General features: G+C 39.3%; 1 protein-coding gene and 1 pseudogene across 12 annotated transcripts in view; both read left to right on the top strand.

Annotated features, from left to right (window-relative positions):
- TANC2 (tetratricopeptide repeat, ankyrin repeat and coiled-coil containing 2) overlaps positions 1-25719 on the top strand; it is a 378583-nt gene that overhangs the window by 192962 nt on the left and 159902 nt on the right. The window lies entirely within an intron of this gene.
- LOC133368103 (5S ribosomal RNA) lies at positions 4136-4245 on the top strand (annotated as a pseudogene).

Genomic DNA, 25719 nt, shown 5'->3' on the forward strand with positions numbered 1-25719 from the left:
GCTTTTCATTGCACTTCAGAATAGTTAAGTAACTATTCCTTCGTTACGGAGCTGATAATTCCATTATTGTACTGATGTATCTAGTGCAATGTTGACATTTCTACCCTGGTTTCCTAATTTGAAGATTATTGCTACATGCTGCTTTCCCTCAGCATATAGGATTTTTTCCAAATTGATGAATTTTGACAGTAAATGTGCAATGTTTTATATAAAGAATTAATCGAAGAAAATGCCAAATAAGCAGATTAGGATATACTTATAGCCTTATAACTTGCTTTTGGTTTAACATCATAAAGATTTATCTGATCAACAGCAGAACAATTCTGTAGCATTCAGTGTAGTCCTGAGACATGCAAAATAAGGACTTTGGAAGCAATTTTATTTTAAAAACATGAAAGGGGAACCTATTCATTTGACTCTGGAAAATACATTGAACCAGATGGCCCAGAGAGGCTTGTATACTTTAGTTGCATTTAAATAAAATAATTTAAATATTGGGAAACATTTGTAACCACAGGTATGCTTCTGTGGACACACCGTGAAATATTTCTGCCAAATACTTGATGAGGAAGTGTTGTGAACTGGTGCTGTGGAAGCAAGCTTCTGAAACATTATACTAGTGTCTCATACTGACAAGCTCCATTCTGGTCTGAAGCTGGTTTCTGGATATGTCCTGGTATTTGCAGTAAAATCTAAGTTCATGTACGTTGTTTTTGTTAATGGAGGTGACCTGATAAAAGGAGGAAAACTTGCAGAGAATTTTAAAGGTATAGCTCCCTGCAGTGGCCATGTGGTACAAATGAGGAGGCTGATATTTCTAGAAATGGATTGGTTCCTTGTATAGATTGGCAGCAGAGCGAAAAATGAGGGCATTAGACCCAGGATGATAATACCGAATTGATTTGAATGAGGAATATTGCCTTATTTTAAGCCTGTTAATTGTCTCAAAAGTTATATGTTCTTGTTCCACTTTATCATCTGTAAAAGCAATAAAAAACAAAGGCAAAAAGCATCCAAAAATACCTTAGAAGTAATATGAACTTTCTCTAATATTTGTGTAAGCTGGAATAACAAACTATTAGATGAGTGTCAAAAACAGAGCAAAGGATAATTTTATTTGTTTACATATGTTGTTGCTGTTTAAAAAATCCCACTATAGACATATTTATTTATTTTATTTATTTTATTCGATTTCTATACCGCCCACAGCCCGAAGGCTCTCAGGGCGGTGTACAACATAGGATAAAATACAATAGAATCACAAAAAACAGTAAAAACATACATATTAAACAATTAATCAACCTGATATACATTAAAAGCTAAAAGATAGATTAAAATGCCTGGGAGAATAAAAAGGTTTTAACCTGGCGCCGAAAAGCTAAAAGTGTGGGTGCCAGGCGCACCTCATCGGGGAGACTGTTCCATAATTTGGGGGCAACCACTGAAAAGGCCCTAGATCTTGTTACGACCCTCCGAGCTTCTCTGTGAGTCAGAGCTTACAAGATACCTGAGTAGAATTTTTTAAAAGGCTGATCGGTAACCTCCAGTGGTGTCTCCCCCCCTCCCCCCTCTCTCCTCTTTTGTTGTCCATTTTGGGAAGGCACTATAACATCACGGATTCCAGTGTGGTGGACTCCTGATTTTCTAAACCCTATCCTGGCTACTTGATGTACCCCAGCTATGGATTTTGTGATCCTCATTCCGTTATATACAGCCTTGCACTTCTTATTCTCCTTGCCGTGGAAAGCTTTATGGTTCTACCATTCCAGAGAGGCAAGCAAAAGCTTGGTGGAGGATGGTGCTGCCTTAGTGAAATCTTACTGTCCTTTCCAGAATTATTTTTTTAATTTATTTTTTATTTACAACAAAATATACAAACCCCCAAAACTGAGAGGGATATATCATATACAAAATGGCTTTCTCTGACCATGAGCATACAAAATGTAAATGTACTGCCTTCAAGTCGATTCCGACTTATGGCAACCCTATGAATAGGATTTTCATGAGGCTGAGAGGCAGTGACTAGCCCAAGGTCACCCAGTGAGCGTCATGGCTATGTGAGGATTCGATCCCTGGTCTCCCAGGTCGTAGTCCAACACCTTAACCACTATGTCACGCTGGCTCTCTATGAGCATACAAACAATATTTTAATTTTATTTGGCTACATTTATGAAATCCAGAGGTTTTGAAAGGCTTTGGGAACCTTATTTTTATTATCTGTCTTCTTAGTGCAGCCATTCCCAACCAGTGTGCCTCCAGATGTTGTTGGACCACAACTCCCATCAGCCTCAGCCAGCATTGCCAATGGTCAGGAAAGATGGGAATTGTGGTCCAACAACATCAGGAGGCACACTGGTCGGGAAAGGCTGTGTTAGTGTATGTGATGAAGCTCCACCATTCTGCAATAAATGTATGTTTACATTTTTGTCCTTTTGCACTCAATTTTTGTGTCAGTTTTTCTATTAATGATAATTGCCACACTTTGCTATACCTCAGAGGGATTGAAATACTTTTCAAATCTTTCCAAAATTGCTTTTTTAAAGAATGTTTTTAAAGTTGTTTTGTTTTAATGTATTTTAAGGTCTGTTTTTGTGATGTTTTAAAGTGTTTTTACTGCTTTTGTTTGCCACCCTGGGCTCCTGCTGGGAGGAAGGGCGGGATATAAATTAAACAATCAGTCAATCAATCAATCGTGCAGTTAGTGTCCAAGCTGCAACCAGTAAGAAACCAATTCACTGTTTATCTTTAAGGGCCTGCTTTTCATTCAAAAATAACTTTTGTTGTTGTTATGTGCCTTCAAGTCGATTACGACTTATGGCGACCCTATGAATCAGTGACATCCAAGAGCATCTGTCATGAACCACCCTATTCAGATCTTGTAAGTTCAGGAAAAATAAATTTAATAAAGCTAATTCTGGAGTTTTGTGAACCACATATTTCATAATTATTTTCTATTTCTGTAAACATCAAATCCCAAAATTTGGCAATCTTGGCACGTCCACCACACTAGAATTATAGAGTCTTCCCAAAATGGGCAACAAAGAGCAGAGAGGTGGGAAGCGTGGGGACACCATTAAATGGTAGCAAATAAATTTATTTCTTGAAAATCACTTCATTTCAAAAACTTTTAACAATTAGTAAAGCCTGTTTAAAAGAGAGCCTGCAATGCCTTTCTACAAGAGGCAGAGTGACTGCATCTTTTAAGATGGCTGCCTTCTATCAGTTTCCTCCCAACCAGCATTGTTCCCTTTGCTTGGGAGCTGGCGTCATTCTTCAAATGCTGCTGTTAACTTGATGCAGCAAGTCAGCTTACTGAGTTACTTTAAAGAACTGCAAAATACTTTGGACTATGATTCTGTAGAAAGGGATCAAAGATAACATACAGATAAGCTAGAGGGACAAAGAGATCTTAAGCAATCCTACAGTCTAAGTAAAGAATTCGAATGGGAAGGGGGAGAGGAGGGATCTGAGTATATGTGTCAGAAAGAGAGAGAGAGAGAGAGAGAGAGAGAGGTTATTTAAAAGATGCAAAGACAAGAAATGAATGGGTGCATAGAGAACCAGAACAAAAATATATATTCTTGAAATCCTAAAAGTTTGTGCAGAAAAATAAAATGTATTTATGTGTGTGTGGGTTTTTGTTTAAAGTAACCAGAGAATAACAGATTATTTCATCACACCACCCTTTACAAAAGAAAGGAACTATCATGCCTGATTGAGTACCGGTACCAGTTAATTCTGCTCTAAGCCTATGTTTGTTCATAAGAGACACTAAGGTAAGTGGAGCTTATTTGCTAGAGCAGCCTTTTCCAACCAGTGTGCCTCCAGATGTTGTTGGACCACAACTCCCATCAGCCTCAGCTAGCATTGCCAATGGTCAGGAAGATGGGAGTTGTAGTCCAACAACATCTGGAGGCACACTGGTTGGGAAAGGCTGTGCTAGAGCATATGTTTAGGATTCCAGCCCAGATCTCTTGAAACAAGATGAGGTAGCTTAATTGTGAAAAAGAACGAAGGACACTCTAGATACTATATTCCCGGACTGAGCCTTCGCACAAGTTAAGGCTCCAGATCTTATGCACACCCCAATTTCCACTGAATCTGGTAGGAATTACTTCTGAGTAAACATGTAAAGGTCTATGGCCATATTACCCCGAACACACCTGATCTCGGAAGCTAAGCAGGGTCAAGGCCTGGTTAGTACTTGGATGGGAGACTGCCTGGGGGTCCCGGGTGCCGTAGGCTTAGAGGAAGGCAATGGTAAACCACCTCTGAATACCTCTTACCATGAAAACCCTATGAATATATCCAAAAAGATTCATAGGGTCGCCATAAGTCATAATTGACTTGAAGGCATATAACAATAAAACATGTAAAGAATTAAACTGCAAGCCACAACCAGTGATTATACCAAATGCTGCCAGTTATATGGTGTTTTACATTTGAGAATGTATCATGTTGTTTCCTGGTCTGTTTCACTGCAATGAAAATTTGATTTATCTACTTTGCTCATAAATATGTTCAGTGTATATGTTTTTTTGACCAGACAAAATGAGTTGTCTGTTCCACGTTCATTGTTTCTGTCCTGTGCGTGTTTCTTCTGGACCTTCTGCCTGTAAAAAGGGAAGGAAGCTGTGTAAATGAATAACAATTACTGCTTAAGAAATCTCTGGACTCATCATTAAATAGGGGTGCCACAGCATCTGATTGTTCTGATGTGCAACCTATACTCGGAACAAGAGGCTACTGCAAGGACAGAATATGGAGAAACCGATCGGGAAGGGTGTGAAACAGGGATGTATTTTATCACCCTATTTGTTTAATCTGTATGCAGAACATATATGCAAAGTGGGATTGGATCAAGATGAAGGCGGTGTGAAAATTGGAGGGAGAAATATCAATAATTTAAATATGCAGACGATACCATACTACTAGCAGAAACTAGTAATGATCTGAAATGAATGTTGATGAAAGTTAAAGAGGAAAGCACAAAAGCAGGACTACCGCTGAACGTCAAGAAGATTCAAGTAATGACAACAGAAGATTTACATAACTTTAAAGTTGACAGTGAGGACGTTGAACTTGTCAAGGAGTATCAATACCTTGTTACAGTCATTAACCAAAAGGGAGACAATGGTCAAGAAATCAGAAGAAGGCTAGGACTGGGGAGGGCAGCTATGAGAGAAACGAGAAAAGGTCCTCAAATGCAAAGATGTATCACTGAACACTAAAGTCAGGATCATTCAGACCATGGTATTTCTGATCTCTATGTATGGATGTGAAAGCTGGACAGTGAAAAAAGCTGATAAGAGAAAAATCAACGCATTTGAAATGTGGTGTTGGAGAAGAGCTTTGCGGATACCATGGACTGCAAAAAAGACAAATAATTGCGTGTTAGAACAAATTAAACCAGAACTATCACTAGAAGCTAAAATGATGAAACTGAGGTTATCATACTTTGGACACATAATAAGAAGACATGATTCATTAGAAAAGATAATAATGCTGGGAAAAACAGAAGGAAGTAGAAAAAGGGGAAGGCCAAACAAGAGATGGATTGATTCCATCAAGGAAGCCACAGACCTGAACTTACAAGATCTGAACAGGGTGGTTCATGACAGATGCTCTTGGAGGTCACTGATTCATAGGGTCGCCATAAGTCGTAATCGACTTGAAGGCACATAACACACACAGTGCAATCCTGATGCTTTGCACTTTCTTTATATAGTAATACCTCATTTAACAAAGTAGATCCGTTCCTGGGTATTACTTCTTTAACAGAAACCTTGGTGCCAGAGGTAGGAATAACATGGAAAGAATAGGGATAGCTTCCTCCACACGATCATAAATGGTGGGGACAGCTTCACGAGGGGCGCTTTAAAGGGTGGCTGCCCCGCATCCAACCACTCCCCATCTTTCCCCCTGAATCGTATTGGATCCTTCTCTCCCCAGCCCTGGGAGAAAGAAAAAGATGACTTTAATGCAAAACAAACACACAGGCATGTCTGTTTCACCATAGCAAAGGCACAGACCTGTAATTTCATTTTGTTGAATTCTTGCTGTCCAGTATTATTAATATTTTTGTTAAAGTTTTCTTCCCTCTCTACAGCTCATACTCCCCCCTCCCCTCAGATAAGGCTGCTTTCCTCTTAAGTGGCCTCCCAGTTGTATTACAGGGGCACTTCCTAGGAATGAGCAAATTTGTCTCAGTTTCTCATTTTTCCAGTCTTATGTTCTGTTCTCCACATTTCCATATTAGTTTGCAAATTTGTTTTTAAATAGTCCTCATGAAAATTCATCAGCATTTTAGTGCAAATTTCTCATTTTTATATGCGGTTTTTCTTAATATATACATTTTTGCAAAGCAATTTTCCCTAATGCATTTTCTATATTCACTAATATATGCATTTATATGCACAATTTACCCTAGTATATGCATTTTTGTACATATGACTTGCAAAATTCAGAGAAGTGTGAATTTTGAAGGGTGGCTCTGTTTTTGTTTATGTATTGTTTTGGAAAGGGCAAATTAGGTAAATTCACCTTTAAATGCAAACTGAATAGGGTTTCTCCCTCATCCCTTGCGCTCCTTCATGTCACCAGTTTTCAAACTGATTGCCCACAAAATACTAGAGGAGGTTAAATAATTTTTATTTTACCTACCCCAAAATGGTAAAGGCTGCCTTTGTGAAACAACCACTAACTCTGAAAGCTGTCAGGTTTCATCTCCTTAGAAGGGGCAACCATGCCTGCAAATTTCATCCAGTTCTGACAGACAATAAAAAATAAGAGAACTTTCCTTCCTTCCTTCCTTCCTTCCTTCCTTCCTTCCTTCCTTCCTTCCTTCCTTCCTTCCTTCCTTCCTTCCTTCCTTCCTTCCTTCCTTCCTTCCTTCCTTCCTTCCTTCCTTCCTTCCTTCCTTCCTTTTTAAATACACTTTAAAGGTTCCTTGCACAGAGGTCCCTGAATGGATCTGCACACAAAGCTCCTTTGCCTACAAATTTCATCCTGTTCTGTAAAAAGAAAAAAATTGCAGAAATTGTTAGGTTCTCCATTATAGTAAATGGCAGGGTGGTAGTAGAGAGGAAACAGAGCTTCGGATTCAACAAATCTGATTCAAATCTAAATAACACGTCAAATTGGAAAATCCTAGAGTGGATCTGAAGTAGATTAGGTTGTTTCCCAACGCTACAGATACAAGGCAAATTTTGTGGCTAATGCATATCTCCTTGTATGTAAATATATCAGTTTGGTTCACATTATTTGTTCTCATTGAGCTTTCCAAGTTTCTGTTTGTGTCTGGAATATGCTGATCCTGACTACATTCTGCGCTAGACCACCCCATGGGCTTACCCCCAGTTTACCAGACTCCACCTCTAGTCCTATCTAATCAACACATATGGAGTGTCCTTATTTTCATATGTTAAATGTTGAAGGGTATGCAATATGAAAGCAGTTTTTAGGGATCAAACAGCAATGCATTTCTTGGAAACTATTTGTAAACAAGATTTATGATTGAATAATATTTTAGAATGTTTTTAAAGGCACTTCAGATAATTACTATTCTTCTGTTTGTTCTTGTATTTGTTGCCCACTTTTCTTAAATATTTGCTGTATGACTTTTCTTTCTCTGTATTGCATTTTCAGACCACCTCCTGTTTTATTTAGAAGCAGTCTCAACTGCTAACTTTTTCAGTAGTCAACTTTTTCACTTGATATTATGTCCATTTTCCTTAGTTTTCTGCTTTATCCTGTCCTTGCTTTGCTCCTTTTCTTTCCAGTGTCTTCATTAATGCTGTGTTCCAGCACCACTCCTGCCTCTACTCTAGAGGGGTAGCTGGATTAGTCTGATTCAGCAGAGCAATAAAAAGCTTTGTGCTACTTAAAAGACCAATTCACTAATAAGCAAAAAACCTTGCCGTTTAAGAATGTACCTATAGCCAACTTATTTCTATAAAACTTTAAAAAGCAGGGAAATTGGGCAGCTATAGTGAATGCACCAGGGGAGCAAGAGACCTGACCTCTCTGAGATATTGTACTGCCCTACAAATTTGTCAAAATGCAAACACAATTTGGGTTGGTCTTTCACAGTCCAATCCACTTCCTGTGTAGCTTGGAAGAATTTGGTAACGTGCCTCTGAGCATATGGGGAGTGGAAGGGGAGGAGGATATTGGATGGGTGGGCACTGGGCAGAGGGGAAGCCCCTTTGCTTTCCAAAAGGAAAACATTGTGAACAGTATCATTCTTTTTCAGAGTTTCCCCCACCTTTTTATTCTACAGCAGGCACATATAGCCTCCCACCCAAATTTAAAGCAAAGCTGTCACCGGCCACATCCACACCAGACCTTTTTTCACTTTACACAGTCATGGCTTTTGCCAAAGAATCTGGGAAGTGTAGTTAGTGACTGGTGCTGAGAGTTGCTAGGAGATACCCTGTTCCTCTCACAGAGCTTCAATCAGAGCAGCTTGCTGTTAAATCACACTGGCCCCTGGAGCTCTGTCAGGGGAATAGCAGTCTCCTCTCAGCACCCTTCACAGACTACACTTCCCAGGATACTTTGGGGGAAGCCATGACTGTCACAAGTGAAATCAAAGTCTGGTGTGGGTGTGGCCCCCTGATTATCCAAGGCCAGCAGCTGTGAGTTTGACTTTTAGAACACTGACAGTTGGTTCTTACCGAGCATGTCCGACATTATCATTGAGTTCAATGCTAAATTTCTTAAATTAATTAAAAATCAGGCAGGCATTTTTTAAACTGCAGAAGATGAAGGTCAAAGTACGGGGCAAGGTCAGTAATAGAATTTCAGGTGCTCTGTGAACATGGCTGATTTTTAATTAATTTCAACAAATTATGAGAACTCTGACAGAAAAAAAGTCCAAAAGGGCTCTGGTTTTTCTCTCTCTCTTTTTACATTCTGAACTCTTGATTCTCTCTGACTGTTTTATCACCATGAAAATTGAGAGGGTTGTTAAGCAAGTGTTTCTGAGTTCAGGACTATAAGTTTTGTAAGGTTTTGTTTTGAAATGAGCTTATGGGAAGCATCAGAATGGCATGGGGGTATTTTCAATTTAACATTGCAGAATGCAAAAGATCCATGCTGAGTATAGTATACAGCCACCCTCGTGCCTGTATAATACAATTTGTTTGGCATAAGCTTTCATAGAACGTAGCCTATTTCATTGGATGTATGAAGTGGTCACGTAATTAGGGTACATATTAGGCATGGGTGGAAGGACCTAGTATCACCCCAGTTAATTTTTATGGAAAGCAGAATGTGTTCCTCTGTGCCAAAATTGCAGCGTAGATAATAATAGCTGGATTTGTTTCTATAATTCACTTTGCAATACTTAAGAACATAAGAACATAAGAAGAGCCTGCTGGATCAGGCCAGTGGCCCATCTAGTCCAGCATCCTGTTCTCGCAGTGGCCAACCAGGTGCCTGGGGGAAGCCCGCAAGCAGGACCCGAGTGCAAGAACACTCTCCCCTCCTGAGGCTTCCGGCAACTGGTTTTCAGAAGCATGCTGCCTCTGACTAGGGTGGCACAGCACAGCCATCACGGCTAGTAGCCATTGATAGCCCTGTCCTCCATGAATTTGTCTAATCTTCTTTTAAAGCCGTCCAAGCTGGTGGCCATTACTGCATCTTGTGGGAGCAAATTCCATAGTTTAACTATGCGCTGAGTAAAGAAGTACTTCCTTTTGTCTGTCCTGAATCTTCCAACATTCAGCTTCTTTGAATGTCCACGAGTTCTAGTATTATGAGGGAGGGAGAAGAACTTTTCTCTATCCACTTTCTCAATGCCATGCATAATTTTATACACTTCTATCATGTCTCCTCTGACCCGCCTTTTCTCTAAACTAAAAAGCCCCAAATGCTGCAACCTTTCCTCATAAGGGAGTCGCTCCATCCCCTTGATCATTCTGGTTGCCCTCTTCTGAACCTTTTCCAACTCTATAATATCCTTTTTGAGATGAGGCGACTTGTATCTGAAACTGTCTGTTGTGGGCTGGGGAAGTTCTTTTGCAGACAGCAAGCTGTGCTAGACCTCCTTTCCACTCATGTTACTGCCTCAGATGCAAACAGAGTATGTAATATTTCCTCCCTTCATGGGAGAACTTCTCCATAGTTGCAAATAATTGCTTTAATGAGTTATTTTCTTTAAAAAAACAGCTCCCCTGTCTACATCTCAGACTGTCATGTGAGGGAGGGGAGGATATCTAGCATAACCTTCTAGTTGCTTTGGATTCCTCCCTCATCCCTATATGATGTTTTCATGGCTAAGAATAGGGAGTTGCACTATAGAGGTTCCAGTAGATAAGATACAAATGTCTGTTATCAAACCTAATAACATTATGAGCAAGAACAATTATCTGATAGTCTCTTTAAATTTTCAAAATAAAGTTAATATTTTATATGAACTAGAGCACTTAAACCTTCCTATTTTTTAAGAACTGTTACCCTGGACTGTAAGCAATAGAGAGAAAACTAATCTGAAGCTAATTCCAAAATGGGTATCAAAGGTATGAAAAAAATCAAAATAAAATCTTAGCTTTGGATTTACCATTAGCTTAAATGATAGTTCCTTCCATTCCTGATGACAAGAAAGTGATCAAAGTTGCATCAGTTTTTAAAAAGAAATCCAGAGGGAAAATGGAACTTTGAAGGCTGATTAGTTCTGGGAGAACGGGTGAAAATCATTATTCAAGATAAAATTACCAACCATAAGATGAACAAGTCTTGCAGAAGCAGAACCAGCATGGGTTCTGCAAGGGTAACTCCTCTCTCAGTAACCTATTAGAGTTCTCTTGAGTGTCAACAAGCATATGGATAGAGGTGATCTAATTGACATTGTATACTTAGACTTTCAAAAAGCTTTTGAGAAAATACCTCACCAAAGACTCTTGAACAAATTTAGCATGGAGTAAGAGGAGATGACCTGTTGTGGATCAGTAACTGATTAAGGAGCAGGAAGCAGAGAGTAGGGATAAATGGGCAATCCCCTCAATGGAGGGTTGTAGAAAGTGGAGTCCCTCAAGGATCAGTATTGGGACATATACCAAATTCTTCAGGGTGGTTAAAATAAAATGGGATTGTGAGGTGCTCCAAAAGGATATCTCAAAACTGGCTGTATGGAATGGCAAAGCAATTCATTCTGAGCAAGTGTAAACAGATGCACATTGGGGCAACAAATCCTAATTTTGTATATACACTTACAATCTGGTGGTGACTGACCAGGAGTGATACCTTGATGTCATAGTGGATAGCTTGTTGTACAAATCTACAGTACAACTACCCTTGGAATATTGTGTACAGTTCTGGTAGTCTCACCTCAAAAAGAATATTGTAGAACTGGAGAAGGTTCAAAAAAGGACAACAAAAATGATCAGTGGAATGGAGCAACTCCCGTATGATGAAAGGTTAAAATATTTGGGGCTTTTTCATTTAGAAAAAAGGTGAGTAAGGGGAGGTATAATAGAGGTATATGCAGTTATGCATGGTCTGGAGAAAGTGGAGAGGGAGGTTTTTCTACCTTTACTAGAGCTTGGGGGCATCCAGTGAAGCTGAATGTTGGAAGATTCAGGACAGACAATAGGAATTACTTCTTCACACAGCAAGTAAACTATGTAATTCACTCCAAGAAGTGGTAGTGATACCCCCAACTTAGACGGCTTTATAAAAGGATTAGACAAATTCATGAAGGATAAAGCTATGTTCTGCCTCTGCTGTCAGCAACAGTATGCCTCTGATTACTGTTGCTACAAATCACAACTGGGGAGAGTGCTCTTGTGCTCAGGTCCTGCTTGTGGTCTTCCCATAGGCATCTGGTTGGCCACTGTGGAAACAGGATGCTGGACTGGATAGACCGTTGACCTGGTCCAGCAGGGTTCTTCTTATGCTCTTAACATCCCCACAACACTTTCTCAAAATTCCAAAAATGACTACAGACCTTAAAATGTTGAGGACTCCTGCTAGATATACATATGAATAAACATGTTAAGACTTGTTGTCAAAGCTGCTGTTTGAACAGGGGTGGGGAACCTTTGGCCCTCCAGATGTTATTGGGCTTCAACTCCCATTAGCCCTAGTCAGCCGGCTGGTTGTCAGGGATGATGGGAGTTATAGTTCAGCAACATCTGGAGGGCCACAGGTTCCCCAACCTTGTGTTAAAAACTCGGCATCCTTATTTAACAGATCAATGGGAATTGGTTTGTGTCCCATTTAATCAGATTCTTTACTTGGCTGTAGTATAACTACTTGTCTAGCAAAAGCTTCACTTACTGCCTTCATGCTTCAGTGGAGAGTATCATCCTCGTTATCTAATTGGCCTTTTTAAGCGTTTTAGCCAGTAGCTTAAGAGTTCTTACTGCCATACACAAATATGACAACAGTACCCTTTACACTTTATCACTACCTGTTATTTGAATGTATGGCTTCCAGTCACTAAATGTCTTTTAGCTGTGGTTGCATCTTTTTGCTTTGTGGTAGTGCTAGATTTCTGGATGCAGAGGCCCCTTACTACTGCCTTCAAGGCATCCCATACCAGGGTTGTCACATGTTTGGCTGTGAATTTAAGTTGAAATACTAAATATTTTCTCTGATCTTCTTGGTTCTCAATTGCTTATAATGGAGGTTTGGGTTGAAGCATAAAACAGAAGCAAAGCTGTAGTTCCTGAATGAAGTACGGATTAGTATGATCTGAAGCAGCAATGTTGCTGATTTGAGATGCTTTTACTTTCAACAGGAGGTCTCAGGATATAAGTATATACTCAATTCACAGGTATAATTTATGTCTTGAAGAAAAAAAAAGTCCTTAATCCCAGGATTGCGCTTTCTTCATATATCAAATTTTGTATTGACTACTGTGGTTACAGTCACAGGGGCACTACCAAAGGCAGAGGCATTAGTGCTCTTATCTAAATTAGAATCTAGGACCTCACTGAGATCCGTCCAATGATAACTTCACTGTGTTTATACCATTCTTGTTTATCTAGGACATTTTCTAAGAATGACTATAAACAGAGTGCATTATAACTAAGACGTCACCCATTTTACCTTTAACAAAAATATATCTTCCTCAAAACTATTTCCAAACCATAGGTGTTTCAGTAGTTGGAGCTCATAGTTTCTTGCTGTAGTATGAGATCTGTTTTTTCCTTTTCTCAGTGTGGCTTCTGTTCTAGACCTCTTAACTGGATTCCCAGGCTATGAACATTACAAGATTCAACCGCTACTCATTACAGAGCCATTCAAAATCATTTTGTTTGTTTGCTTGTTTATATCGCGCCCTTTCTTGCAGTAGGAGCTCAGGGTGGCAAACAAAAGCACTAAAAACACTTTAAAAGATAATAAAAGCAGACTTTAAAATATATTAAAACACAACAACCATTAAAAACACATTGGAAAAAAAGTCTTTAAAAACATTTGGAAAAAAGCTTTAAAAACATATTTAAAAGTTTAAAAATATATTTAAATAAATTTAAATATATTTAAATATATTTAAATAAATTTAAATATAAAAATATAAATTTATATATTAGATTATATATATATAAATATATTATAAATTTAATTAACACCACCACCACACTAATTTGAGGAGCAGGAAAGAAGTGATAAATGTTCCATGAGGTTCATGGGTTGGAGATGTATGTAGTTCAGGCATGAATTGAATGTCTTATGTCTCCTTCATGGACAGAGCACTGTTGCACTCAGATCATCCTTCTTCCCCTCATTCAGCCTTCTCTCTGCCCTCACTCTTTCCCTGTCCACTTCTACCGCATCCTAGTCTTTCTATGTTTTCCCTGGAATGCTCTTAGATTATAATTATAATTATTTCTAACTCTTGCCTTGCTTTTACATGTTATCTATTGTTAATGTGCTAGCCATTGATTCTGTTTAGCATATTTAATAAGTGTGCTAACACCCTTTTGATACAATAATATTTACTTTTGATTTATCTTTGTTCTTGTTAACCCTTGGAGTGCCATAGTCTGGAGTGTGTTTATGTCTCAGTGACAAAAGATCATAAAAGGGGCCTCAGGATTGCATGTGAGAACTTCAGGCTTGCCTGCAAGCTGCACATTTCATCACATTATGTTGCATCAATATTTGGCCTTTAGCTATTAGTGTCTAGTGAGGAAAGACATGATTTACATCACCCACATTTTGAATCTCATTGAAAGAAATGAATGTAGCTCTGACAAAGACCAGTGCTATTGCTGAAGCTTGCAGTGCCATGGCTGAAGTGTCAAAAGTTCAGTACAGAGTGAGTTTTGCTGCAGAAGGCAGCAAGACCTTGGAAAAATAGCCATGATACGTGCATCCACCATAGTAATAACCAGGTCCTGCATGATGGCTTTGAGTATTTATTATTTATTTTATTATTGATTTATTTATTGAATTTATATACCACCCTTCCTCCCAGAAGGAGCCCAGAGTGGCAAACAAAACACTTAAAACATCTTAAAAACAGACTTTGAAATACATTAAAACAAAATATCTTTAAAAAAGTATTTCAAAAAAGCTTTAAAAATATCTTTAAAACAATTCCAACACAGACACACACTAGGATAAGGTCTCTACTTAAAATGCTTGTTGAAAGATCACCCCTTCCTCCGTCTGGAACAAAAACAAAGTCGAGGGTGTGCCCTGCCCTATGGGTCGTCATGGAGGCTATGAAGTCCTGAGCTGAACACTAGAGGCAGCCTGAGCACGGACATTGAAATCACCCAGGACTATTGTTCTGGGCTCCTCCAATACCACAACTGAGACTGCCTCTGCCAGCTCGGTCAGAGAAGCTGCAGGGCAGCAGGGTGGACAGTACACCAGCAGCACAGTATGCACAGTAACCATAAGGTCTTCACATCTGGGGATAACATGGCATCAATGTACCCTAACATACATGTAAATGACAGATTATAAGAAACAGAAGCCCCTTATCAGAAAAAGGGTTCCTGCTGGGGTGGGGGGCGCTCATGTAGTCTTCGCTACCTGAGAGAAAACATGGGAGCTTGAGTCATAAATTTTCATCCGCACTTTATCGTCCAGTCCATTGAGACTCTTAACAATAGGTGGCCCTGAGTTAAAGCTGAATCTAGATAGCATGAGCTGTAAATGATACTAAAACCAATAAGCTGCCCTTCAACTTGAGAACAGCGATAGGGAGAACAAAGTAGAAGAACATGCCATTGGTTGAATTAAGCATGATAACCAGAAATGATCTAGAGAGAGCTCTGGAATGATGCCAATATTTTTCTGCTGTGGAGGAAAGCACTCCAATGGTCATCACTTTTCTTGCCTGGGATCTAGGTTTGACAGACGTGAGCTGCTCTTCTTTTTTCCCCTTCATATGTCCAGTCAGGTAAATTATGCTGCGATGCTGGATCCTCTTAATGTGCACTAGTGTTTGAAGTCACTTGTAGAGGCTCAAGGTCTAGGTAAGTGAGCAGATCAGACATTTTGTATCATGATGGCGTTATCAGCATTTTTCTTTAACTATCACGTTAAATGGGAATTTCCATCTGTAGGCAAGGCCCAATTCATAGCTCCTCCATATATGACCCCAAAACCTTGCATCTAATAATTTCTCAGGACACTGGTCCTGGGATATCTGTGTGGTTTTGCCTTTGTATTCAAAAGCTCAACAGTCATGGAGTATTAGGTAGATATTTTTGTTTTGGGGAGTACGATGCAAACATAATTATGTGTCTCTGTGATGGAGAACTGAGTTCCAAACCTTTCTGTCCCTTTAAGAATTCCTGTCCCTGCCAAAATAATCCCTTCTCTGTGCTCTGGGGCTAATGCACACTAGACAGAGCTGTGGTGATAAAGCTGCTTAGCTTCTCACATTCTTTTCCCTTTCCTGCAAAAGGGGAAGGCCTCATCTCCAAAGTGTATAATAAACACACCCTTTCTACCTTTTAATTGGATGCTCTCTCCCCATCCCCTCGCCTGGAATACAGTATAAAATGGGGTGGCTTTCATGTGTCCTTTGTCTTTGTTTCCTACAGGATACGCTGCTTGTTTAATTCAACCTATAAATGGGTCCCAAGTGGCTCTGCATGTACAAGAATGCTGTGTTTTGTGTAAGTTGCTGAAAGTAAGCCGTATCGTGTAGGGATAGCTGCAGTTACTTGTTTATTTTTGTTTTGTGCTGTTGCTTATTTCTCCAGCCTGCTGGTCTTGAACCAGTTAATAACTTCTGGAATAATTTTTATTTATTTATTTAAAAGCATGTCTAAACCACTTCATATTTTTAAAAGTCTCTAAGCACTACACTATATACAATATAGAAATAATATCCATTAAAACAAAAATACAGCCTAAAATCAATAAAACAGTATAAAAACATGAAAGAATATAAAAGCAAATAAAAGAGATTCACGGGATTCATACCCATAAATCAGGGTCCAGTCTTAAGGAACAGGGAAAGCCTGGGCAAATTAGAAGGCTGAAACTTACTGAATCATTTTGCTTAATGAATGGACAAGACAAGACCAACCTTGTTAATTTGGCTGCTCATGTTCAGGGTACCTGGGTAATTCAAGAGAGCTTGCTAAGATCAGTCCCTTCTCTCAAGTAAATACTGCAGGTTTGGGTTCCCACATGTCCTGACTTATGGTGTCTAATGTAGATGGTGGTAACTGTAGGTTACTTAAGAAGAAAGTACCTCTCATACTGTCCTACTATAAAGGGAAGATGGGGTGCTAGGGTTTTTTTGTTATCATTTCAGTAATGAACCCTTCTGATGCCCTATTCTGATAGAACAATGTGCCCTTTGGTGTCAGCCACAAACATAGATATATGTCAGCTGGATTTTATTAAATCAGTGAGTTAGAAATTCATCTAACCTTTCTCTTGTTCGTCAGTTCCTTGTATATGAATGTTCAGGTGATGGCTTCTATTCTTTAAGTCTCTCATCTTGAGCTGGAACTCTTTGGTTACAGCTGACAGGTGTTTTATTTTTGCCTGCTGCCACAGCTGAAATCACCCTTTCTGCAATATCTGTCAGTTCCTTTATAGCCTCATTTATTTTGTTTCCTAAATGCTGCAGGTTGCATTTTAGTTGTTGCAATGAAGCTTGGTTCTGTGCTACATGTCTGTATTACCTAACTGGGGCAAAGCCTAACTCTGCATTTATATTTGTTTTGCCACTATCTTGGGACCAAACTCCATTTGGCATTTTTCAGGTGTTTATGAACAAGTGTGCTTAGACTAGTTGCTCTTTACTTTTTTTTTTTTTTGGCAAGGGATGGGAAAGAAGCATTGGGCCCTGATCTGTAATGTGATCTGGATTGGGGGAGCACATTTTTGCTGAAAAATTATTCTCTTCTGGTTGCTTTCTGCCCCTGAAAGCAGCCAGGTTAAATATACTTTTTAAAGTATCTATGTGGTTTTATGCTGGCCTGCTGTGCTTTTGTGATTTATTTATAATTTATTGTTTGGTGATTTATTTATTTTGATAAGTCTCTATGAAAGTTTCAGTTGAAGAGTGGGTAATAAGTGCTTTTAGTAAAAAAAAATATTGTTGACTAGGGGAACAAAATCCTGAATAAATTTTGGGCAGAATTATGAAACTATTTTCGCAATATAAAGCATCCTGCAGTTGAGGGTTGGAACTACAATTCAAGCTTAGGCTCAGCATCTTCATATTCAAAAGAAATGATCAGAGTAAAATTGGTTCAAATGTTTTGTACAACTTTTTTATTCAAAGCCAACAAGGAAGGTTTAGTCCTAATTTATTTTATTTTATTTATTTTATTTAATTTATAAACCGCCCTTAGCCAAAGGCTCCCTGGGCGGTGTACAACATAAAACAATAACAGCTCACAATGTCAAGGCTTGGCTTTGGGATGCATGAAGTGATAACAAATAGGTGAGTCCATTACAGCATGGACAACCTTTCTTTCTTACTAATTACCCATAGTCAACTCACTCATATTTAGGATCTAGAGGAGGATCTTTCAAATTAGAGTATGGGGTATTTCAATGTCAACTGGAGGCCTCTCCACTTCTGTGGTTAGTAATTAAGTATCACAGCAAATAAAAGTAACACGGTAGTTAAAAACTCAACTTTAGGAAATTATTAAATGAAACGTGAATCAACTGCAATGTCTTACTCAAAGGTTTGCGGGTAGAAGACTGTAGCTGTGAAATGACCTGTGGAAAAAAGGAGTTTGTATCTTCCCCAGCTCTAGGAAGGTTTCTTTCTTTCTTTCTTTCTTTCTTTCTTTCTTTCTTTCTTTCTTTCTTTCTAATTATACAACATATTAAATCTCACATAAAAATAAACAGTAATCACACAAAATAATATACATACATACATATTCTGATCATTATGATTTAACATACTAGTCAAGTATTTCTTTAAGATGTTTCAAATTAAGTTTTCATATTTTATATATGTCCTCCTGGAGTAGTGTTTGGCAGGTGTCATTAGGCATAGTACTCTACTATGGTTACACAGACAGGCTTTTCATGAGATTTTATTATGCAAAACAAAGATCATTATTCTGTTGACCCAACTACATGAATAATGCTAGCATCTGAGGACATTCCCAATTGCATGATTCCTAACCTTCCAGTAAAACCTCCCCCCCCCCTTTTAAAGCCCTGCCCATGTAAAGGCCAAATGATTCCACGGGTGTTAAACAGAGCTGGGTGTGAAACGTGTGGAATTAATTTGATGAAAATTAATGATTAGCAAAGTACATTAATTTAGTGAGTTGGACCTTTTAAAAGTGACATTTCCAAAGAAGACTTCTTTGATACTACTGAAATATGATCCTCAAGCACCATGCTTTCTACAGAGCAGGGAAAAAGAGACAAATTTGTGGGACAGAATTCTTCTGCCAATAGGGAATGTGTGTGAAAAGGATTCCTTGTAGGAAATGAAACACCTGTTGTACATTCTTTGCCCTTTTTTGTTATCTTTTAAAAAAAATCATATTCTTTTATTTTATTACAATTCATAACAAATTAAATTTACAAAAAAAAGAAAAGATTTTTTTAAAGGAAAAGAAAAGAATAAACAGAACTAAATTAATTTAATCTACAAACTACAAATTACAATCAGGAGTGGATAACAATTTTAATTTGATGTACAAAAACATATTTTTTGTCTTATTCATTTAGAACATTACAGGTGTGCTAAATTACCTAACCAATTTATTCCATATATTCAGGAAATCAGACTTTACAATTGTTATCTGATCTCATTACTAAAAATTGATCTTGTGTGGTTTGTCAGCTTGTGTGACATTTTCTCCAGCAGGGCTATTTGCCAGACCTTTTGATACAGTACCAGCAATCTAAACTATGCAGGTGGAATACCTTCAGTGCCCTTGCAGCTGTCAATAAATGTGTGATCAGTTCTTTATTTTAATCGGTCATCACCGATGAATAGATTCAAAGAGCCAAATAAGGAGAGGGAGAAATAGGTTGTTTGATTATTAATGACATTTCTGAAAAGACCTTCTCCCAAAAGGCTCTTAATTTTATATATTCCCACCATATGTGTTTCTGGGTGCCAATCCTTTGGCATCCTTGCCAGCACATGGGGGAGGATCCTGGATATATAAATGAGAGCTGTCAGGGAGTTAAGTGCCAGCCAAGTGCTAATTTTAGTGAGAGTTCCCTTGTTTGTGATGAAAGAGATTTATATGGCAGTTTCTTCCAGAGCTTGATCCAATCTTCGTTTTCTATTTCCATTTCCCAATTAGATTCCCGCTATTCTTTCTGGTGATCATTTTTACCATAGTCCAGATATAATAAGTGTTTATAAAATGTAAAAATAAACCCTGATTCCAGTGTTAGAGTCCCTGTTATAATTTTCTCAAATATAGTTAACTTTCTTTTAGCTTCCCTTTTCATTTCTGAATTTAGAAGGAATGATCAAAGTTGGCATCCTAATAACCATGGGAATGGGATATTTCCTAGCTTTTTTTTTCAACATTTCTAATGATAGTGGTGTCCCATCAGTATGGAAAAGGTCTATCAAGTGATATACATATACTGAAAAAGAGTCCTTGATTTTTCCACACACTCCTGCTGGAAGGTTTTTGACCCTTTTGCTGTAAGCTACTTGATCAGGGATCAGATAGACTTCTTGTACAGCCTCTTTTGCATCTTAGCAACTCAAAATTCAAAGAGCCTAAGGAGTTATCTCATACAGCCAATCTTCCATCTGGAATGTATGGGTGCAAATCTAAAAGTATTGCAGCAGGTAGGATGGTCAGTCATTGGTACCTTCCGTTAACCATGCCATTTTACAGATGGAGCAGGAGAATTGGGGCTTCACTCCCTTTCTTGGGTCACATTTTCTCCCTAGATGCAATTGTGCATCCCTCACATGCTGCACATGGATTTCAGCATCTTTGAATATTGTGATTTTTACTTTAGAACAGACCCTGAGCTTATATAGAATCCAGTGGATTAATAGTTATGAATCTGAGGCTGGGTAAAGCAAGATTGAAAGCCATGTGTAGGCATGAACAGATAGTGTCATCTTGACTAAGTCTGGTTCATACATAAACAAACAATGGCTTAGCATTAACAGACCACAAGTTAACCATGAGTTTTCTAACAGATAATCTAAGAAACCATGGCATGTTTCTCCAAAGTTGGTTTTGTTTTCCAGTGACTCTTGTCTCATGCCAAACAAATAATGCGTAAAGAAGGGTGCAGGGTTCACATATAACACCAAGTGATAGTTAAAACAAACCAAGATTCATAAGACTTCAGATCATGTTTTGTTGGCAGTAAACAAACCATAGTTAAGCTGCTGGGCAGATTCACACATAACACCAAGCCATAGTTTAATAAACCATAATTTAGCATTCTGTCCTAGACAGCATCTGTGTCTGCACACAAACGCAGCTTTGGGGTTTGTTCAGCTTTCCCACTGAAACTGCCAGGATTGCCTCTATCTTGTGAATGCACAGGATCAAAGGTTCTCATGTTCTCCCCTTATATTCCTTATATGTCAGATGTGCTCACCTAAGCTTGCACATTTACCAACAGCAGTTGTCTGAATAGGCAGGCTACTGGTTGGAGATCCCTCCCAAGAATTCTTGGGACTTGGGAAATATCAGAAAATAAATATTAGTTTAATAGCAGAGTATCTTTTTAACATTTATTTCTTAAATATTTTAACACAATGTTTTATAAGAGTGCATCTAGTTGGCCTTAGCCAATAAGTCCGAATCAAACAAGTTATTGTGCAATATATTCTAAGGCTCTCCTCCAGTTTTCTGTTATCTTTATCAATACCTTTAGTTATCCAGAAAGAAAATGAATACTTTTCTTACCCAGTGTCGCAGTCAAACCTCAGACTTTCGACAGTAGCTGCAGCATCTTCAACCAGGTTTGAAAGCACTGGTAAATGGCATTGTGTTCTTCACATATTTATAGTTCTCTGGGTATCATCTTTGCAAGCTACAGGAAATCACCCATTATATGCCTCAGAGAGACATTAATTTGCATTCTCAACAAGGTCTCTGAAAGGAACTCGACTAGTAGAATTAGTTCACTTCTACACTGTTTGCTTCATTCCCAGCTGTGTTATCTTTTATTTACTACTAATATTGGCAGACTGTCTGGAACTTGACGTTCAAGCCAAGGAGCAGAGTGGAGAGACATGCCCAAAGCCTTTATTTTAGGGTTTTAATACTGGTCAGCATCATAATGATCCTATATAATAGTATTTATCCTTACATTTGAGGGTTTGTGGGGGTAAAATACCATAAAAATGGAGGAAGCCCACAATGTTATGTTGACACCTGAAAGAAGATTCTGTACAAAACAAAATCCTGTTACCGCTCTTAAAGAGAAAGTAGCTGGTGTGGAAAAAGACCCCTTCTCTGGAGCCAGGAAGGAGGATTAAACCAGAGGAAGAAAGGCTCCTCCTCTTGATCACCAGAGAACATCTTGCCTTCATTGTGGCAGACAGACTCCTTTTGTGCTTTGCAGATCCATGCCCACATAAAGTACTTGGGAGAACTGGAGACAGGATGAGATTAAAGGGGAACCTTAGCTCTAGCTGTACCACATTGTGGGAAAACCTTTCTACCCATTAAATCAGTCATGCTTGATAGAAAAGAGCACAAAACAGTGTATTTAGGCTGTCATCTGACAGATCCCTGTGTCAGTGCAGCATGTCCCCCGCCTCTTCCTCACACAGAAAGGGAGAGCTCCAGAGCTTTTGGATCACCTTCCATGTCATGGGTAGATCTGAAGCTGCTGCAGACTCTGGGGACAATGGAGATTTCTCTGAGAAGGGAGAACCCAACACACAGGGCCAGCACCAAAGGGCAGCCAGGTGGGGTGGGAAGGTAGCACTCCTGTTCCATAATACGTAACAGCATCTGCTCCTGGCCCTGCTGTGGTTCACAGAGAGGGAACTCCTAGGCACCCCTCCCAAGTGGCGAAAGATGTACTGTGAGGCTGAACAGGCATGAGTAAAACATAATTGTGCCTACTATGTGGCAGTGCAGGTGACGAAGAAGGCCCATTTCTCTGCTTTCATCACATTCTCAAGTAGCTGTTCAGTGGAGCTTTTTCTTATTGTCAGGGGTCTGTTGACATCAGCTCCAGGAAATGAAGTTTTAGACCCTTTGGAAGCCCACTGTGAATTGTTTGCAAGGCACTTGGATGGTAAAGTTGCTCGCCTCCGTAGCAATCTTGATGCCCCATCCACATCTACTGTAGTCCCCAGTGAAATGTCCAGTGCAATGACAGCTGCAACCTCTTGGGATCAGTTTCAGTTGATGCAACCTGATGACGTAGACAAGGTGCTGTGCTTGTGACAATGTGACCAGCAACGTGTCCTCTCGACCCTTGTCCTTCTTGTCTTGTTAAAGCTAGCTGAGGGGGTATGACTGAGTGAATCTAGAGTGTAGTAAATTTGTATTTCGGGAGGGAGTGGTCCCAGCTGTCCTGAAAGAGGCGGTGATTCAACCACTCCTGAAAAAGCCCACCATGAACCCATTGATTTGTGACAACTACCGCCTTGTTGCAAATACCTCCCTTTTAAGGAAAGGTGATTGAGAGGGTTGTGGCACGGCAATTGCAAGTACTCATAGATGAAACAGATTATCTTGATGCCTTCCAATCTTGGTTCAGGCCTGGTTATGGGACTGATAAAGGTCATCCATCTGGGAGAGCAAGGCTGATTTAGTCCCATAATCAGGCCTGAACCCAGACTGGAATGGGTCAAGATAATCTGTTTCATCCAAGAGTACTTGTAATTGCTGTGCCACAACCCTCTCAGTCACCTTACCTAAGAAGGGGGTATTTGCAACTGGTTGGTAATCGCTGCAGACCAATGGGTCCAGAGTGGGCTTTTTCAGGAGCGGTTAGATCACCGCCTCTTTTAGGGCGGCTGGAACCACTCCTTCCCACGATGATGCATTGACCGCACCCTGGATCAGCTTAGTCAAACCCCCTCAGCAAGCTTTCATAAGCCAAGAAGGGCAAGGGTTGAGAGGACATATTGCTGGCCGCATCATCGCAAGCACCTTGTCTACGTCATCAACTAAAACCATTCCCAAGAAGTTGCACCAGATGTTGCACTGGACACCTCATTGAGGACTACAGTAGATGTGGATGGGGCATCAAGAGTGGGGGCAGAGAGAAGGCTGAATAAGGGGAAGAAGGATGACCCGAGTGCAACAGTGCTCTCTTCGTGGAGGAGGCATGAGATGTTCAATTCATGCCTGAACTACATACATCTCCAACCCTTGGACCTCATGGAACATTTATCACTTCTTTCCTGCTCCTCAAATTAGTGTGTTGTTGTTGTTGTTAATTAAATTTATATCCCACCCTTCTTCCCAGAAGGAACTCAAGGCAAGAAACAAAAACACTAAAACATATTTAAAACTTCTTCAAAACAAAACAAAGTATTGGGTTTGAATGTGAATGAATTAGGTTTTACTCCCCATCTAGCTATGAAGTTCCTTGTGTTAGCTACCTGAAGGAAGAATGGGATACAAAATGTAACAATGTCGATTTGGAAACATGGCCTTATTTTGAGAAAGTAGCCAAAATTGCACCCTTGCATCATCTTTCCTCCTAAACAAAGATCGACATCTCACACACACACCCAAATTAGGTCAAGTGCTCCATATCTGACTCTACAAAAATGTTGCAGCCATCATTAATATTTGCAGTTCTGGGGCAAACAAGGCACCCATCATTAAATATGTGAATGTAATTAGCAAGCACATTTTAAAAAAATGAAAACAGCTGCAGGGGGACACTAGCAGCAGTAGAACATAGCAGGCAGAGAGTGTTTAATACACACATACACACAAAATGCTCCTGGCAAATATTGTCCCCCTTAAGCTGCTGTTTGCATCAGCAGGGAAGTTTCCATTGGTGGCAACAAAGCACAACTACAAAATAGGAAATTAACTTTTAATATCAGGAAAATGGCAAACATTATTGATTGTTTGAATAAGGAGGGAGGACATTAAAGTTGTCATTACACTTATTGATGCTGTAAAAACACACAATAGAGTTGAGTGATTATATTATTTCCAACCTTATCCTATTTTGGGTTTGGTGACAGATTTCTACATATGATCTGGTTATCATAATTTCCAAGCAAGGCTTGTGATTAATAGAGTGTGCATGTGTCTTTCTTTCAATTATTTAGGGGAACTAGACAAGAATGCCCCTTGTCACCTTACTTACTCAGATGTGGCTGTTGCTATTAGAGAAAACCCTCAGATAAAAGGAATAAAAGTTAAACAATCCGAAGCAAAATTAAGTATTTTTGCAGATGATATAGTTGTTCTAGTGAAGAACCAGACAGTACTCTTCCTAAAGTGTTGAAAATAGTGAATGATTTCTTTAGGTAGCAAGCTATAAGATGAATTATACAGCCACAAGAGTGGCTGTATACTATAGCCAGCGTGGATTTTTCACATTCCGCAATGTTAACTTGAAAATACCCCCATGTCATTCTGATGCTTCTCATAAGCTCATTTCAAAATAAAACCTTGCCAAACTTACAGTCCTGAACTCAGAAATGCTTGCTTAACAACCTTCTCAATTTGCATGGCGATACACAAAACAGTCAGAGAGAATAGACAGTTGAAAGTCTAAAAAGAGGGGGGGGGACACTCCAGAGCCGTTTTGGACTTTTCCCCCTGAGAGTTCTCATAATCTGTTGAAATTCATTAAAAATCATCCATGTTCACAGAGTACCTGTAATCCTAATACTGACATTGCCCCATACTCTGACCTTCATCCTCTACAGTTTAAAAGTTAAAAAAAAATGCCTGGCTGATTTGTAATTAATTTAAGAAATTTTGGCTTGAAGCCAATGGTAACACGGCGCATGCTCAGTAAGAACCAGCTGTCAGTGTTCTAAAAGCCTCACAGCTGCTGGGCTTGGCTAATCAGGGGGCCACACCCACACCAGACTTGATTTCACTTGAGATAGTCATGGCTTCCCTCAGAGAATCCTGGGAAGTGTAGTTTGTGAAGGGTGCTGAGGGGAGACTCCTATTCCCCTGAGAGAATGGTTAACAGTCAGCCACTCTGATTGAAGGTCTGTGAGAGGAACAGGGCGTCTCCTAGCAACTCTCAGCACCCTTCACTAGCTACACGTCCCAGGATTCTTTGAGAGAAGCCATGATTGGTTTTGAGCCATGGCTTTGAGAGAAGCCATGATAAATTGTTTTAAATTGTTTTTAAAAGATGTGTTTT

Source organism: Rhineura floridana, chromosome 11 (assembly GCF_030035675.1).
Source record: "Rhineura floridana isolate rRhiFlo1 chromosome 11, rRhiFlo1.hap2, whole genome shotgun sequence".
Taxonomy (NCBI): domain Eukaryota; kingdom Metazoa; phylum Chordata; class Lepidosauria; order Squamata; family Rhineuridae; genus Rhineura; species Rhineura floridana.